The sequence below is a fragment of the Bactrocera tryoni genome, chromosome 4, assembly GCF_016617805.1.
Source record: "Bactrocera tryoni isolate S06 chromosome 4, CSIRO_BtryS06_freeze2, whole genome shotgun sequence".
NCBI lineage: Eukaryota > Metazoa > Arthropoda > Insecta > Diptera > Tephritidae > Bactrocera > Bactrocera tryoni.
In genome coordinates, this window is record NC_052502.1 from 68,237,544 (window position 1) to 68,255,489 (window position 17,946).

Consider the following 17,946-nt stretch of genomic DNA (forward strand, 5'->3'; position numbering starts at 1 on the left):
TATTTATGTATAGATGTATGTGTGCGCTGGCGAAAAGAGTTGCAACGCAATCAAAGAGTGATTCATGAAATGCAAAAATTAAATTCAATACGCGCAAACACACACATACACTCATGTATGTTTGTGTGTATATAGCAGCATATATATATGCACATACCCTTGATATTTATTAAAATATGCAGACATTTGTGGGATAAAATTTTGCTTGTATCTAAAAACTTTGGCTAAAACTTACCGACTTTGGTTGGGAACGGGTGGGACGCTTTGCCGAAGGGGTAGCGAAATTATTAAAAATATTTATATTTCTAATAATGCCAGTTGAGCTGGGCGTATCAGCGAAATTTCGAAAGACATACAAGGGAATTTAAAAAGGAATTTTTTTAAACATGAGTTTTACTTGAAGTGGAAAGGTTTTTGACAATATTATAGGCAACCGCTATGTTTCAAAAATTATTAAAATAATCAAAATAGTAAAAGAAGGCAAAGAAAAAATCATTAAGACATAAAAGTAACTTACAGAAACAAAAAATTGTTATTGAAGATACAAAAGTATCTGATAGATAAACAGTAAGTTGTGGATAAAAAGTGCATATTTTGCTAAAAAAATGTGGGTCATGCAACGACACATGTGAAAAGATACAAAAGTATCTCATAGATACAAAAAATTATTATCGAATTGACAAAGTTGTAGCCAACCCTTATATTTTGAAAACATTCAGAATAGTAAAGGAAGCCAAAAAAAATCATAAAGATACAAAAGTATCTTATAGATACAAAAAATTTGTTTGAAGATACAAGAGTATCTGATAGATAAATCGTAAATTATGGATAAAAAAAGTGAATATTTTGGTGAAAAAAGTATATTGGGACATGCAACGACACATGTGTAAAGATACAAAAATAACTGATAGATAAAAAAAATTATTATCGAATTGACAAAGTTGTAGTCAACCCTTACGTTTGGAAAACAATCAGAATAGTAAAGGAAGGCAAAAAAATCATAAAGATACAAAAGTATCTTATAGATACAAAAAAAATATATCGAAGATACACAAGTATCTGATAAATAAACAGTAAATTATGGAAAAAAAGTGCATGTTTTGGTAAAAAAAAATGTATATTTGGGTCATGCAACGGTAAAGATACAAATCTATCTTATAGATTTATAAAGATACAAATCTATCTTATATACATACATATATATCTTACAAAATATATCTTATAGATAATTTAAAAATGTATTCTAGTGAAAAACGTACATTTGAGCCATACAACGACACATTTGTAAAGACACAAAGTATCTTATGTTTAAAAAAAGTATCTCACATATAAAATAAAACTTATTGATATACAAAAAAATATATTTTACTTTAAGAAGTGTTTTTGTGCAATAGAATAACGCTTGCGTAAATATGCAAAAGTATCTTATAGATAAAAAAATGTGTGGGAGTTAAAAAAGTATCTTTCCCTAATAGTACAATGCACATAGATAGACTTAAAAGTATTTAAAAATATTTTTATTAAAGAAAATATCTTATAGGTTGATTATTTATTATCCTTTAACTATAAAACATTCTTCAACTGAAAAGGAAATATAATTGCTTTTTAAGTAATATAAATTTTTAGTTAATAAAATTATTAAGAGATAGCTTAAAGTTAAGAAGTATCTTGCAGATATTGTTTTTTTTTTTTAATTTTGAATTTCATGCCTTAAATTAAACAAAATTTTGTAAAATACCATAACAAAAAAGTTGTTGATTAGAAAATTATCTCTCGCCTTTAATTGTAGCATTTTAATAATATAGTCGCACAATATGCTTAAGTGTATGCAGTAATGGTTCATATAAAAGCCAAACCATCGAGCTCTTGTAAGCAAACTGTTGTGTTCGACTTAAAATTGTCGTTTGTAAAAATTTCTAAGCTGCCACAATGCATGCCAAACTACTCGATATGCTGAAAAAGTTTCCGCTTCGAATTTTACTCATATTTCACTCTTCTGTTTTTGTGATTTATATATTTTCTGCACAATTCTTTACACAAAACTCCACAACGCCCCACTTGCTGCGCCACCAAACTGCGCCAACTGCATTTCTCAACCAAGCGCACTCATTCCTTTGCATATCTCTGCTCTTGGCCACCGCCAACACACCGCTATGCGCTCACACTCTCTACGCTCAGCCATGCGCCATTCATTCAAGCATTCAAACGGCTCATTCTTTCAGTTATGCCTTCATTTATTTATTTGTTTATTTCTTATGCATTCCCTTGCCCATATCGGAAATGTCATGTCAAGTTAGTCGTCAGTCGCCGCAGCAGGACAACAAAAGGACATGCATACATTCAATGCTTGCACGTTGCGCTCGCTCGCTACCTTTGGAATGCAAATACGACTGACTTGCTGCCTGTACTCCATCCCCGCCTTCATGCTAGTATCACTTGTCACACATACACCTACATAGGTACATACACAGATATGTGCATATGAAAAATGAATGGAATCTACTTGTGTATCTCTGCGGAATTATTTGCTGCAAAATAATAAAATAATAAGCAAATATGCTACTTTTTTTAGCTGGCATTTTTTCAATACCCACATTTTTCTCTGTAGACACACAAATACACAGATACTTGCATATAAATAAATATGCTTAAAAAACGCCTGCAATGAGTGTGCAGCAACAAAAACGTTGTCAGGCTTGTCGTTTGATGCTACAATGTTCCTGTTGGAATTTCAACATACAGCTAACAGTTTTGCAATACCTTCGGTGTATATCTTCTCTAATAGACAATTGTCATCTGGGGTATTTCGCATTGTATGTGTTTTTGTATTATTTAAAAAAAGAACAAATAAAAAAGATATTGTTTGTTGTTGTCTTCATTTGTTACTGTAGCAAATTATATCAGTATTTGAGCTTATATTTGCGTTTGTGCTTCTATAGATTCTTCTCAAGGGTACACTTGATACGAACAATACTCTCCTAGCCGGGTGCATTGCAAGTGATGCCGCTTGAGCGGCTGCTGTGCATTTGTTTTTTTAGAAATTGAACAACCTGAGAGTTTGTCTTACAATAACAAAAAAGTATTAGGAAAAATGATCAAAAAGTTTCAATACGTATTTCGTTAACGAGAAGGTTTGTTAAAAAAACACATTTTTGCAGCAATTATAAAAATTTAAAAAAAAAAAATTTTGTTTGAAAAACCTAAAAAAAAATCTAAAAAAAATTAAAAAAAAAACATTAAATTTATTTGAAATTAAAAAAAAAAAACATCTTTTAGCTTTCCAATAATGATTTTGTATGGATTTAAGACCAAAATTGTATCTTCAATTTCGAGTTACTTTTGCATCTTTCAGATATTTTTCGTAGTTTTGAGATACTTTTGTATTTAAGTGTTAAACACGTGTTTAAAGTGCGTTTTATCAGTTTTTGCATACTTAATATACATTTTTCAAATTGGAGATACTTTTGTAACTTCGAGATACTTTTCGTAACTTCGAGATAATTTTATATAAAAGTGCTAAAAACATGTTTAAAGCGCACATTATCAGTTTTTGCATACTTGAAATACATTTTCTAACTTTGAGATACTTTTGTGTTTTTGAGTTACTTTTGCATCTTTGAGATAATTTTATATAAAAGTGCTAAAAACATGTTTAAAACGCATATTATTAGTTTTTGCATACTTGAAATACATTTTCTAACTTTGAGATACTTTGGTGTTTTTGAGTTACTTTTGCATCTTTGAGATAATTTTATATAAAAGTGCTAAAAACATGTTTAAAACGCATAGTATTAGTTTTTGCATACTTGAAATACATTTTCTAACTTTGAGATACTTTTGTGTTTTTGAGATACTTTTCGCAACTTTGAGATATTTTCACAAAAATTCACTATTGACGTTCTATGAGAGCTACCAACCTGCATATGAATATTTATGCTGCTGTATTTCCCAAAATTTTTCACAAAAATTTGTTCTGATGAATTCCCACCCAAACTTCATAAGTCACCAATTTGGCTTTGCGCCCGCATTTCATAATCCTTTTCGAATCCTTTGCTTCATCTATTGCTCGCAAACAACAAAAATCCACTTTCATTAGTTGACTTGCTCAAAGCCTGACGCTCACCATCACGCAACCACCACTCAACTGTCTGCGATGCCCTCAAGTGTAAGCAATAATTGCAAACGTGCGCATTATAACTAAATGTGAGTAAAAAAAAAAATAAAGCAAAAATAAAGTAACGCACGTTACAAAAAATCTTGTGCATACATATTAATTTTTCGACTGGCTATTTTACAGTTACAAAAGCGCAAATCATTGATTTATTTGCAATTTGCTTTTATCTGCCCGAAAAAGGTTGCGCCTCCACACGCTTGTGGCTACCCACACCGCCGGCACGCCGTCAAACACAAAGCAACCACATCAGAGTACCGTTGTAATAACCGAAAATAAAATTATTAATAAAAAAAGGCAGCAAAGATACTTATGTAGATATTTCTGTATGAAATATATTATGAATTGAACCTTTTTTGGCGACGCCAACAAATATTACAACTGACATAACGCGACAATGTGCAGAGTAAAGGCTATTGGTGACCACATTTTAGTTACGCATATGAAGTATGTATAGCTGTCAAAGAAAGATTTGAATTTTGAGCGCGAAAGAGACAATTATAAAAAAAAACGTACGTTGACGGTGTATGTGTGCGCTGCGGCGTATGAGTGACCGCTGCCATTACTGGGTATGAGCGACTTGCCCGCTATATACTTCGATTTGCCTCAGACACGACCTGCAATTCATTTATTGCCACGACAGCGTAACCCTTTCTTGACAACAACTTCCTTTTGCGACGCATTGTATAGCGATACATTTATTTATTTATTAAAATCGCTTTTTTCGCTTACTGCCTTGTTGTGCGCCCGACGTTTTTTTGACATATGAGTATGGAAATTTGGTAAAAAGGATATATGCGCGCATGCAAATACAGCACTACACAAATAATAAAAACGCACATACACACATAAGCTTATGTGATTGAAAAAGGATACGCACTCATGCGGGCAACTTGAATCGCAAACGATTTGTAATTAACAAAATTGCCAAGCAGCCAACTCACACCAGCTGGCTTGAGCGCGAAGAAGAGTTGCAGCCGAAACTGAAACTCTGACAGGCGGCAGCGTCAGAGAGAAACGTGCGGCAGCAAGTAGGACAGAAGGAGGCAAGGCGCGTGACAGCAAGAAGAACAGGAGGAGACAGGGCGCGGTACAGAAAGAAGTACAGAAGCCGCGCAGCAGGAAGAAGCACGCAAGACGCGCGTTGACAAGAACGATGCAAGCCATGAGGACACAAGCAGTCAAGCCACAACCACCAATGCGGCGCTTAACCACCCACTTAATCACAGCGCTGCAACAATCGATGAATGCTAAGGCGCGCGCCTTAGCGCAGCCACAATGAAGATAAGCGCAAATATAACTTCGAGCGCGTAAGCAAGCCATTCAAGCAATCGCGCCAAGTATTAGGCCAAAAAAAAAATCTAGAAATTTATAGCCAAGCAGCAAATGTCAAGCAAGAGGGTGTGTGGCGTTGACGAAGAATTTCCTAGCGACATGCGCGGCGTCGCAGCCGCATATCACATGTGTCGCCAAAAGCGACGTACACGACGCAAGCAGCAACAGCGTATGTCAAAGGAATTAAAATTCATTGGAGCTGAAAAATTTTAAAATATAACTGCTGGCTGGCTTGAAAAAGGCGGGTAGCAATATGTGGCATACACACACACGCAAAGCTGCGGCGTCTGCCCGCTGAGTTAATGTGTGTAACTTAAATGCGCGCTCGCTCACTCCACAGAGCGCGCACAAGCAAAAAAAGGGTTTAAAGACAAAAGTCGTCGTGACAATGCCATTGATTTTTGCCTCTACACGCGTGTATGATTTTTAATGTCTAAGCCTAAAAGCAAGCAATATATATTGTTGGCACACAAACAAAGATACATAGCGAGCGAACGCGCCTTGTTGTTATTTGCTGCCCTTGCCGCACACACATGTTTGATGCATACACACACACATTGCCACAAAAGCACTTTGGTGTCCTTTTTGCCTAATACAATTGGCTGGGGTGCACGTGACCGTGTGGGGAGTTAGCGGCGACAAAGTTTTCAAGCAGTTCGCATGGCACAAGCGAAGCCGTAGACGTAGCTTAATTAAGATATGTGCATAAGTATTGGCATGCACACACACATGCGCGCACACATATATAGAACTGCTTGCTGTTACGCCCAGTTATTGATGACAATGCTTGCATAAAAATGTGTAGACGTCTGCGGGGGCAGGGAAATTGCTCCACTTATCATAATATTTTTGGTTTGTGCTTCTCAGCAGCTAGCTAAGGGCGGTTGCTTGGGTAGACAACTCATGTCTTTACATGTATATGTATATGTTTGTGTTTGCAGCAGAATTGATAATTTTTGCATAAATTTTAATGAAGGTCTAAGGCAGCCACACACAACACCCACGCGACCCAAACAATTGTCATTAACTCTTACTCAAGCTACACATCGTCCCCCCCCTCCCCAACCGCGCTCTGACAATACTGCCTTAACTTCTCTCTGCTATTTATATTGTTATTAATGATTACGAAATGTCGATTGGGGGTGCGCGCACACCTGATACACATCGGCTACGCTACTTATGAGCGAGCATGTACACAGTTTTGTGGTTTAAAGTGCCCGAAAGTAGGCAATGAAAATATTTAATATGTTATTAAACATTTAGCTGGCTGTTGTAACATTAGTGTGGGTTTGATTAACCAGAATTATGAGTATGAGCGCATAAAAGTAGGCAACAGCTGGTTTCAAATGATGCTCACAGCCGAAGAGTATGCTATATTTTTGATATTTGATTTAATATTACTTATACCGTACTTTTCTTGCGTATAACGCATTTGACATTCATTTCTATTAACATTAATTTTATTTATACGTCTCAACACCCAAAAGTATTCAGCAGCAACTCACACACATTTTTAATACAACATTTTGCTATCAGATTCGATATAAATATGAATTAGTAAAGTTTTTATTATTAAAAATTAACAACCAAGTCAGAACGCCCAAAAGTAAGCAACAATTTTCACAAATAAGCATATACTATACTTGAATGTTCCACATGCACGAATTCGGATTTAAATTATAATTTATTGGAAAAATATGACCGTCATGTATCAACACTTTAACGAAATAACGGTACAGCTAAGCGCGCCTGTAAATATGCTTTACAACTGCTGCAGTCACAGCGAAATCAGCTGTAACAACACACTCAAACCCAAAATTACTAAGCAGACAACACTCAAGGTGCAGAGAAAGCAAATATATAACATGAAACAACAACAACACTTAATACAACGTACCGTGGCACACTAGCTAGCCAATCAGTCAAAGTTGAAACTACACAAAGTCAAACTTTGTTGATGAAATGTAATTATAAAGGTACACACACCTACATACACAGCCAAACACATTCATATGCAAATGATGGCTTGCCGGCTATATGATTTCGGGGTACAACAACCAAGTGTTGTTGAATATGAAAATTTTTACCAAAGCAGTTTTATAATTTTCGGCAAATATTCGACACCAAAACGTAATATAACACATACACATGGTGAAATATGCTTGGGTGTTTGTATAGTTATGCGCCTGAAAGTCTGTAACAACTATACCCCACAATATTGAGACGCTGTCTGTCGCTCTAGCTGTGCTTTGTTTGCTTTTGGCATCAATTTATGAATTCTCCTGCACATACACACATCCAACTATCAATATATACACATATATATATATGTAACTGTAATATGTTCCGCAACCACCGTTAGATCGTCTTGAGTGTCGCTGTTCGTTAGTAGTTGAGCACACAACCATTGGATCATACTCTGCGCACATTAAAAAGGGTTAAATATTCAAACCGAGTTGATTTATCGTTTTAATATAACAAAACGTGAAATATAAAGCATCAAGTTTGTGGATAAATGAAGGAATTCATATGCAGATGTACATATATGGATTAGAAACGCGAATGCCTGTTAATACCTCGAGTTGATGTAGATGAATACAAATGAGTGAGAAGATAAAGTTAGGCAATGCAAAGAACTGAAGAAATATTACAAAAAAATATTGTGTGCCAGCTCAATTTTATGAAATAAAATAGCTGCGAATGCATATATTTTCTATTATTCCCTACTAGCAGCTCAACTGAAACACCGCTACACTTAAACTATGCAATTATAAGTACACCAACACTACACCAATTGTTACAATATAAGTTGTAAGCATTTAAGTAGCTATATTTAGTTGTTATTTATTACGCTCATATAGAGTTTATGTGCTTTACATGCACCAACGTTACACCAATGATTTTTTTGTTGTTTTAAATGCTGCTATTTACTCAACTATCTGATAAACCAAAATTTTCTAAATTTTCGTACACTTTCGTGTTCACCAGTACTACACCAATGTTTGCCTTAGGCATTTTAAGCAATGAAATATCTTTTTTTGTACGCTCTTTATTACGCTGGTGTTCACTTTATGCGTTTTGAACACACCAACGTTTCACCAATGATATTTCAATTTTGTGTGTAGCGCTGGGAAACTCATCGTTGCTAAAATTACCACTTATTAGACAATTTCGAATGAAATGTATGCTATATTGCGCACACCAATACTGATAATGGTGGTGTGGCACTCTTTCTCTGCTCTTCCAACTACTCAATATTTCAATAAATCATGCAAATACGCAGAAGAGCTCCAGCTTGTGTACGCAATATCGATTTATTTGCACCCCTGATTTCGCAATTCGTCGAACGTGCATTAATTAACGAAATACTCCAAAATAAAATATCTCGTAAGACTAGAAGACAGCACTGAATGTGGTGTTTCAAAACAATAGCGTACCCCAAACCACTTTTACAACACCTTCCTTACACACCCACCAAACAGTTAGCGCCCATTCTCCACTAGCCAATTTTCAGCCCAACCATCTTTCACCTCCAAGAAAAAAGGTGGTTGTGTGCCAGCCAATTCTTTAAGCGCCGCCCCACCCACGCGCCTACACTTCACTGCGCATCAACGGCGCTGCACCCACACCTGTCGCCGCCTAAGCCGCAAATTTCCTTTTTCCATTTCATCAACAGTCAAGGCAACGCGAGCAGCCTCCCGAGCGCTACGCCCGTCTTCATTCATTGCGCTTTACTACGTTACTCAAGAGATACTGCACACGCACACACAAATATATTTACACACTTCTGCCGCTATCGAAAGGGTTAAATATTTCGTATTTTTGCGCATTGATTTTACTTTACAATTGTACTCTGCTGCCTTGTATGTATGTGTGCATCAAATTACCTCTTTGAAAGCAGTCAAAATTTTAATATTTACACGAACGCTCTCAGGCTGAATTGATCGGCTGTCGCTTGCTTGAATATCTGTGTATTGTTGCTGTCTTACTTCTTTATTTATCGAACTTCGAAATTATACTACAATTGTTGCTAATAGTATGCCACAATTGTATGCAAGCCGTATTGTTGTACAGAGCAAAGCGCAAAGGGGTGCAATACTTGTTGTTGTTGTGGATGAAATCATTGATTGCTACGCGCAAATACACAAAATATTATTTGTAGTTGTTGTTAATCATATTTAACTTGTTGTCATTTTACAATACTCTTTGCTGTAATTGTTGTTGTTGGCGACAGTTGGATTAAAAGTTTTGTAATTAAAATTTTCGTAGCTGAGGCGACATCGCACCCAACAATAGGGTTGATAGTCGACTTTCGACGACGCTGAGCGTTGTCTCTGTCTATATGTATGCGGCAGTGGCAGCAGTGAGGTATGAGTTGCTTGGCACAAGGGTTGTCTTTGATTTGTTAACGAAATTAATGCAAACAATTGGACTATTTAGTTAGCATTTTGCCAAACTTTGTCCAATGCTATTGATTTTTGAATTCGCCTGCTTTTTGATTGTTAACTTTCTGTGCTAAAAGCTCCGGATGTGTGTCTCAAAGCGGAAATGCTATAGAGTGATTTGTGGCATAAGAAATTGTCATAAAAGGTTGACTTTTTGCACAGCGCCGCAAATTTGCTACCTGTAATATTAGTAAAAATTTTTAGAAAAATTTTTTAAGCCACGCTATAACACACCAATGTTCACCAATGGCGTTTGAAATGTAGAGATATTGTTTGCAACGCTCATTTTCGATTACTACGGTAGCTTAGTAGTGCTTAAGACCACACCAACGATTCGCAGGACATGCATTTTTTACTAGCAATAAAGAAAATTCAATAGAATACTAATAATACCTCAAAAACATTTAATCTTCTTTCATAAATATTATTTATAAGTTATATTTGTGTGAAAGCAAGGGGTTTACAATGCATTAGAATCTCAAAAATTAATCATATAAAGCGCTTAGCTAAATACTAGTTCATTATAGGCTTTATTTTTAACAGATAAAATATTTTAAAAGCACACCAATGAGGCAAAAAAGCTTCCCAACAACATAGAAACTTATTCTAGACATCCGCACTTGCAAATTAGTAGTAAAACTGTATTGTAAAGTACATAAACGGTGCAACAATATTGCAAGAATATGCGTTGCCTACATAAATAAGCATCACAGAAATCTACACTTGCGTATTTGTGGTGAAACTGTATTTTAAAGTACACCAATGTTTTACCAATATTACGCAAACGTACGCTGCCTACATAAAAAAGCTTCGTAGGCATCTACACTTGCATATTTGCAGTTAAACTGTATTTTGTGGTACACCAACAATACAACCATATTGGAAAATTATGCGCAGAGTACACCAATGTTTCACCAACATTACACAAATGTGCGCTGCCTACATAAAAATGCATCATAGACATCTACACTTGCATATTTGTGGAGAAACTGTATTTTGTAGTACACCAACGATACAACGTTATTGCAAAAATATTCACAGATTTCATAAAAATGTATTTTCCACTTCTGCACTTGCAAATTTTTTGTAAACCTGTATTTTAAAGTACACTAGCGTTTCAACAATATTGCAAAAGTGTTTTCTAACTACATATAAATTCATAGCAGACATATACACTTGCATATCAGTGCTCAAATTTTATTTTTAAGTACACCAACGTTTCAACAATGTGCAAAAAATTAATATAGCATGTTAAGAACCTATATACACCCACCTATATACACCTTTATAAAATTATTTTATTGTTTAAATTTGTTTCTGAAACACACCAACGTTTCAGCAATTCCAAATTATAAGCTGTTTAGTACCAAAAAAATGGGATAGTAATCGTTATTTCAAATTTATGATTTTTTAACCTACAATGTGAGCAAAACACAACTCCAACGCCATTTACAGCAAACATTATTTACACATGCATTTTGTAGACAAATGACAAATCTATTTTAGCCATGTAAACAACTTACAACAAAAAGTAACCCGTTCACTGCGCCATTTATTTTTATTTTTGCCTGCATGCAACAGTCAACGGTAGCAACAATCATGCATGCAATATATGCGCGTATGCGAATTTCGCGTGTCAGCGAGGCATTAGTTAAAAGTCGCCGCAGAAAACCAATAATCACGCATGTGCAACAACTAGTATGCCAACTAACTAAATAAATATTTATTGCCACGAATGATTCTGCATATGCTAATACATTTGTGTGCGCTTGTTTTTATTGTTGTTGTATGTAGTTGTTCTTGCCATATATAGTCAGGAAATGCAAATGTGCGCCAAAAATCAAACTTAAACTAATCACCATGAATTTATTTATGATAATTTGTTGCACACATACGATTTATTTATTATATTTCTAGAAATGTGTAACTACACTTGCGTCGCATTTATATGCAGCAATGCCATTATTACCAATAAACAATAAAATGTTACCAAAACTATAAAACATAATTAGTTGGCATTAAAAGCGCATAATAAACACATGTGCTGCGTCGGTGATGGCAGTTAAGCAGGCTAGCGAACATATAATATGATAATATGACATGTCTGCACATACAAATATGCGTGCGACTGTATGCGTGCCTGAGGATACTTAAAGCGCTGACAAAAGGCATTAAAGTAAGCGCTTGCCTGCCACATGTTGACTTTTTCCATGAAAACTATGCAGCAACTAGGCACTAAGCAGTTGTTTTTATTGTTTTATGGTTAGAACTGTCAAAAATTATTTGTTAAATGCATATATTAATACATACATATTGCTGACAGAAGTCAAATTGTTATTAGAAAAACATAGAAATTTTACGCTATACTTTGGTAATGCACAGGAGGGAGGCAGAAACAGAAACAAAAATGCAAATATTGCGCTATACTTTCTTAACACACTGTAAGAAAAGGTGAAAAATATACATATTTTTGCGCCTTATTCTCTCCTAAAATACAGTTAGAAGAAGAAGAGGGTTAAAAATCTTAAAAATTAAAATTTGGCGCTATACTTTCGAAGCGCACTGTATAAAATTCAAAAAAAAAGGAAGACAACTTCATGTTTGACAGTAGGCGGTAACAGTAACATTAAGTAGACGACTGCGGCAACATGATTTGATTAAAAATCTCAAGCGATTGTGGCATCGAACGCTGCCAGTTGGCCGAAAGCGGCGGTGAAGTAGCAAAACTTCTATTTATTTTAACTAAGTAAGCGATATACAGGCATATGTGGCATACTTCGAGGCGCAACACGCACATATACCATACAACAACAACAATAAGAACTGTAATAGCACACAACCAACAAATGAACTCATTAGCATATGAGCGAGTAACAGTTTGACTGGCGGAGGAGTGAGAGCAGAGTGGCAGACTAGAGTGTGAGTTGCAAGCGTGTGTGTGTGTTTGTGTAGCGAAGTAACATCTATAAAGACAAAACTGTCGCTGCTGTTGCTACTTAACACCCCTACCGTCGCTACAAAGCAGACGCAAGAGCTTTGGCAGTCACGCATTTGACAGTTTGTCAAAGTATATGTACAGGGAATGCAAACGGGTTAAAAGAAGAAGAGTTAGAAGAAGTAGCACACAGGCAAATGAAACACACACACATAAAAACTCAGACCAAATAAGGCTGCACGGAGAAAAAAGCAAAACAATATACACATACATACACACATATACGAAATATACAAACGCATATATGTACATGTATATATACATGACTATCTTGCTTTCATATGCTTGTTTGCATAAAAAAAAACGAAATATCGTAAACAGCATAGACAAAATACGACAGCAACGAGCTGTTCGAGATGTGCCTTGGAATTTTTGAAAAGGCTTTAATTAATTGAATAAAAATCGTAAGCACAGACACAGCCTAGCATATACACACACACACGCAGCCTGCTTGTGTGAAGCAGCAAGACACACATTTGTCCTCGTTATTTGCCCATAAAGTCGTGCATACACTGAGATAATGTGCGACAGTGTCGTGGAAATCCTTTCAAGGCTTACAACAAACACATACGCACACACTTTTTCGCCTTTAGAATAAATAAATAAATGACAGCACAAAAATGAAGGCGGCACATTGCGTAGGTTTAAGCCTTTCAATTTTTCGAAAGCCCATCGAAAATTGGGTGGCACAACATGCGTGTACAATTAAAAGAAAGCAGTAAAAAAAGAATAAACAAACATATAGAAAGAGTTGTGGCATATTGGAATATACATATGTAAAGTGGAGTGGCTGCTAAATACGTTATATGTACTGTTCGTGTGTATATATGTACATATTTGCGCTCCATTAAGACGATTTAAGAAGTTTGCAAACAAAATTAAGTAATTTCACCAATATTAAGAGCTGGCGTGTGTGTGTGTTTGTGAGCATTATAAGGATTTCATGCAATTAGTAATGGTACACAAATTTTTAAAGAAATCGACAGGATAACAGCTGGTTTTACTAAAAATACAGCAGTATTGGAAAAAATTGTAGGAATACAAATATTTTTTTTATAACTATTGCTAAGAAATATACAATATTTTCAAATATTGCTAAAGGCAAGGTGAAAAAATTATGAAAATACAAATATTTTAGAAACAAGGAATTCATGCTAAAATTATAATTTTTTCAAACATTGGTGAAACGTTGGTGTAACGCTGGTAAATGATGAAATAAAAAATTGGCTTCGAAGCAGCTTACAGACTTACGACACATACTTTAGCTTCGTTGTTCTGCATTTTTAAACCATTGGTGAAACATTGGTGTATTAAAAATCACTATATTTTTAGCGTTTAGCTTTTGTAAGACCCATAAAAGTATAAATTTGACATTATAACGCATTTTTAGACCATTGTTGAAACGTTGGTGTGCTCAAAATGCACTTTTGTTCTTTAAGAACTATCTAAAAGTATATTTTAGCTTTTATTGGCAGCATAAGCTATTGTTTCGACATCATTGGTGAAACGTTGGTGAATATAAAAAAAAGTTTTATTGCTTCAAATGTGTTTTAAAACAGATTTTTGTACGATTGGTGAAGCGTTGTAGTAGAAACCTATTTGTACTGCTTTAAATGCCTTCCGAAACAGATTTTGGCATTCAATTATGTATACAAATGTATCAAATTTTGAAGTGTTGGTGTACTTTTAAACAGATCCTCTAGCAGTAAAAATATAAAGTTGTTAAAACTTAAGCCTTATAATAACCCTCAGCAATCCCAAGTTGTCTCACCTACAAGCATTAGTCTCAATTGCTTAGCAATCAGCACTAAATACCACTATCTCTATGTCATTGATATGGTTAATAACAACAGCAATAATACATATGTATGTGCTCGCAAAAATGTTTACGAAGTGGGTTATAACTGCCATAAATTCATATATGTAAGTTAACAATGAGCAAAAAAGTTTTAATTGAAAAATATTAAATTTCGACAAGCGCTCAAGCGCACAGTCACTGTCAAATATAAAATGTGTATGCTTCAAGCAACAAATATAACAGAAAACCACACGCGTTGTAGGTACAAATGCACATATCTACGTATAGAAAAGAGCAAATAAGAGAAAAACAACCGCCAGGCATAATAAATTAATTGATTAGACATCCTCACATTACACAAAAGGCACGAAAGGCACGAAAGCACCAACGTAGACTTAATGCAATATGTTTGCATGTGTTTGTGCTTTTACCGAATTTCTGTTTGTGTATTTTCGAGGAAAATATTCGCGGGTGTAGCATTGATAGTGTATATGTGTGGGAGAACATAAAATAATACAATCACGGCGAAATCATATGCAGCCAACAGCAACAAACAAATCATCTTCGGCTGTAAAGAGATTTTTATGAGCCAAAGCGAAAGGTTAAAACTTCACCACCTATGTTTGGGTTACAATTTTCTTAGCATACTTCTAGGGTTGGCAGCATGCATATTCATAAAATTCGACAAGCGCTTGCTACAAAGGGCAACAATATTATTCAATTTCGCAAGGGAGTGGTAGTCATAAGAAAATATGTAACAGAACTTATATGCATGTGGTAAAAATGGCTAGAACAAATAATAACCACTTGCGGTGTAATTCAATATCAAATTTACGAGTCTATAAGTACCTATGCTGGAAGGGTATCCGTGGCGTTGTTGCTTGTAGCCGAGACATGGGAAATAAACGTGGCTAAGAGGCAAGCATATTTGGGGGCAATTGTTGTTGTTATTTTTTGGACCTTTGACATTTTTGTAACAACAAGTGAAATTTGCTAGTTTTCTTACATTTTCACGTTAAAAATAAGAGTTGGAATGAGAACAACTTTAAACTAACGCTAACACAAGAAATATACATTTTCATATTATACAAAAAGATCTTAATTGAATTTCTAGTAGTAAGCGATTTTCACTCAAATTTTACTCAAGCAAAATACTCATTCTAGAATACAAACTGAACTTAATATGCCTAGATTTTGTTCTAACTGAATTATTAATTTTGAAAATCTAGAAAATATTATAGCCACAAGAGCAATAATTTCAATAATTAATTACACTGAATTTAAAAATAAACTCAAAGCGTAAAAATACGCCTTCAAAATAAAAAAACAAACATTTAAAAAAACTCAACAGTTTGATTTAAATAGTCTATAATTACACATAAATAATTACAAATATGCACAGCAATAATGAATTACAAATATACACAGTTTACCAAAAACTACTTGAACAAGATTGTATGAAAAATAAATCACTCAGTTTTTACTCAAATTTTTAAATAATGCATTTTTTAATTTTAACAGTAATAAGTTGAACTAAATTTACACGAAAACTTTTTGAGTGCAAAAATAAGTCACTCAATTTTGCACTCAAACTTTTAAAATTTAATTAACTTTTTTTTTAATTTATGGTCAAAATAAAGTTGCACAGCAAAAATAAAGTTTCCAACTCAAACTCATAATTCAAAAGTTTGAGCTAAAAAAAAATCACTCAATTTTTAAGTCAAACTCTTAAATCGTAAATTTTTTCGTCTTATAAAATAAGCCAAAACAGTTTTTAACTCAAACTCAAAAGCCCAAAGTTTTAGCTAAAAAATCACTCAGTTTTTAACTCAAATTTTGACATTAACTAGGCAAGCTATTAAGCATAATTTACAATTTTTTCAATATAAAAATATTTTATCAACAATATTTGAGTTAGATATTAAATCCACTCAAACTCTTCGCGGTATAGTAAATGCCTCACTCAACGCGGAGCTGCCACTGTTGTACACCTTTTCGCAAACTGCTGCTAACCACAATCTTTGCGTGTTGTTTGTAGATGCAATTTTCATAAAGTTTTGTACAGAAACACACAGCACACATATATATACATATGTATATAATACATATACTGTGTATATATGGATGTATAGAATGTGTACTAAAATATTAAATGAGATTGCCGGTGTTTTGTGTTGACGAAAATATGATAATTGGCAAATTTGACAGGGGAATTTTTCTTCAGTTTGCAATAGCAACAACAGCAAGCCCCAAGGCGCTTAAATACATATGTATGCATGTTCGTTAAATGTATGTGATTTTGTAAATTCTCGGCATACGCGCACTTTCCGTGGTATGCGCACACATACAGACATACCTCTACATACATATAATTAATCACACACGCATATATGCTAGCTGAGATATTGAAAATTTCCGAATAACGTCAAAGACAAGACAAAGTTTTTAACGGCTTCTGTAAGGAACATACATTTGCATGTATGTGTGTACGATTTTACGACTTGCATGAATGTTGGCTACATATGCTTGTTATTGCTTTTATTATGCGCCTGCTTGTAGCTCTTGATTTTTCGCTATAGTTGTTGTTTTTGGGGCGTGCATGATTTTTTAATGACAAGCGCAGTGCACACATATACACAGCACGAACGCATATGTAGTTGTGCTTGGTTGCTATTATGTACTTGAAATTAATTTTATTTTACTTTGGGGCGGTTTTTAATTGATGAACAAAAATTGGCGTTTGTGGTGCTGTTTTGGGGTTCTGCTGGCGCTGATTGCAGCTGCGTTGGTAAGACTGAGTAGAGAGGACTGGTGTAAATTTTTCTTAGTTCAAAGTAATGCAAGGCGTGTTTACTGGATTTTGAACGTTCATACAACAATCAAAATTTATGATAAAGTATAATGATTACTTGCAATGAATTCATTATAATTATTTGTTTTAATTACTCGTAATGATTACATTATAAATATTTGCAATGATTACTTCTAATGAATATATTATAATTATTTGTTATAATTACTCGTAATTTATTATAAATATTTGTAATGATTACTCGTAATTATTTCATCACAGGTATTTATAGTGATTACATTATAATTACATGTAATGATTACATTATAAATACATATAATGATTTTATTCTAATTACTTGTAATGAGTACATACGATTACGTGGCTAATGTAATGTATTCTTATTTCTCA

General features: G+C 34.4%; 1 protein-coding gene across 4 annotated transcripts in view; it reads left to right on the forward strand.

The window, feature by feature from the left end:
• Nucleotides 1-17,946, forward strand: part of LOC120774364 (homeobox protein cut) — a 214,985-nt gene that overhangs the window by 163,206 nt on the left and 33,833 nt on the right. The gene's annotated exons all lie outside the window — the stretch shown is intronic.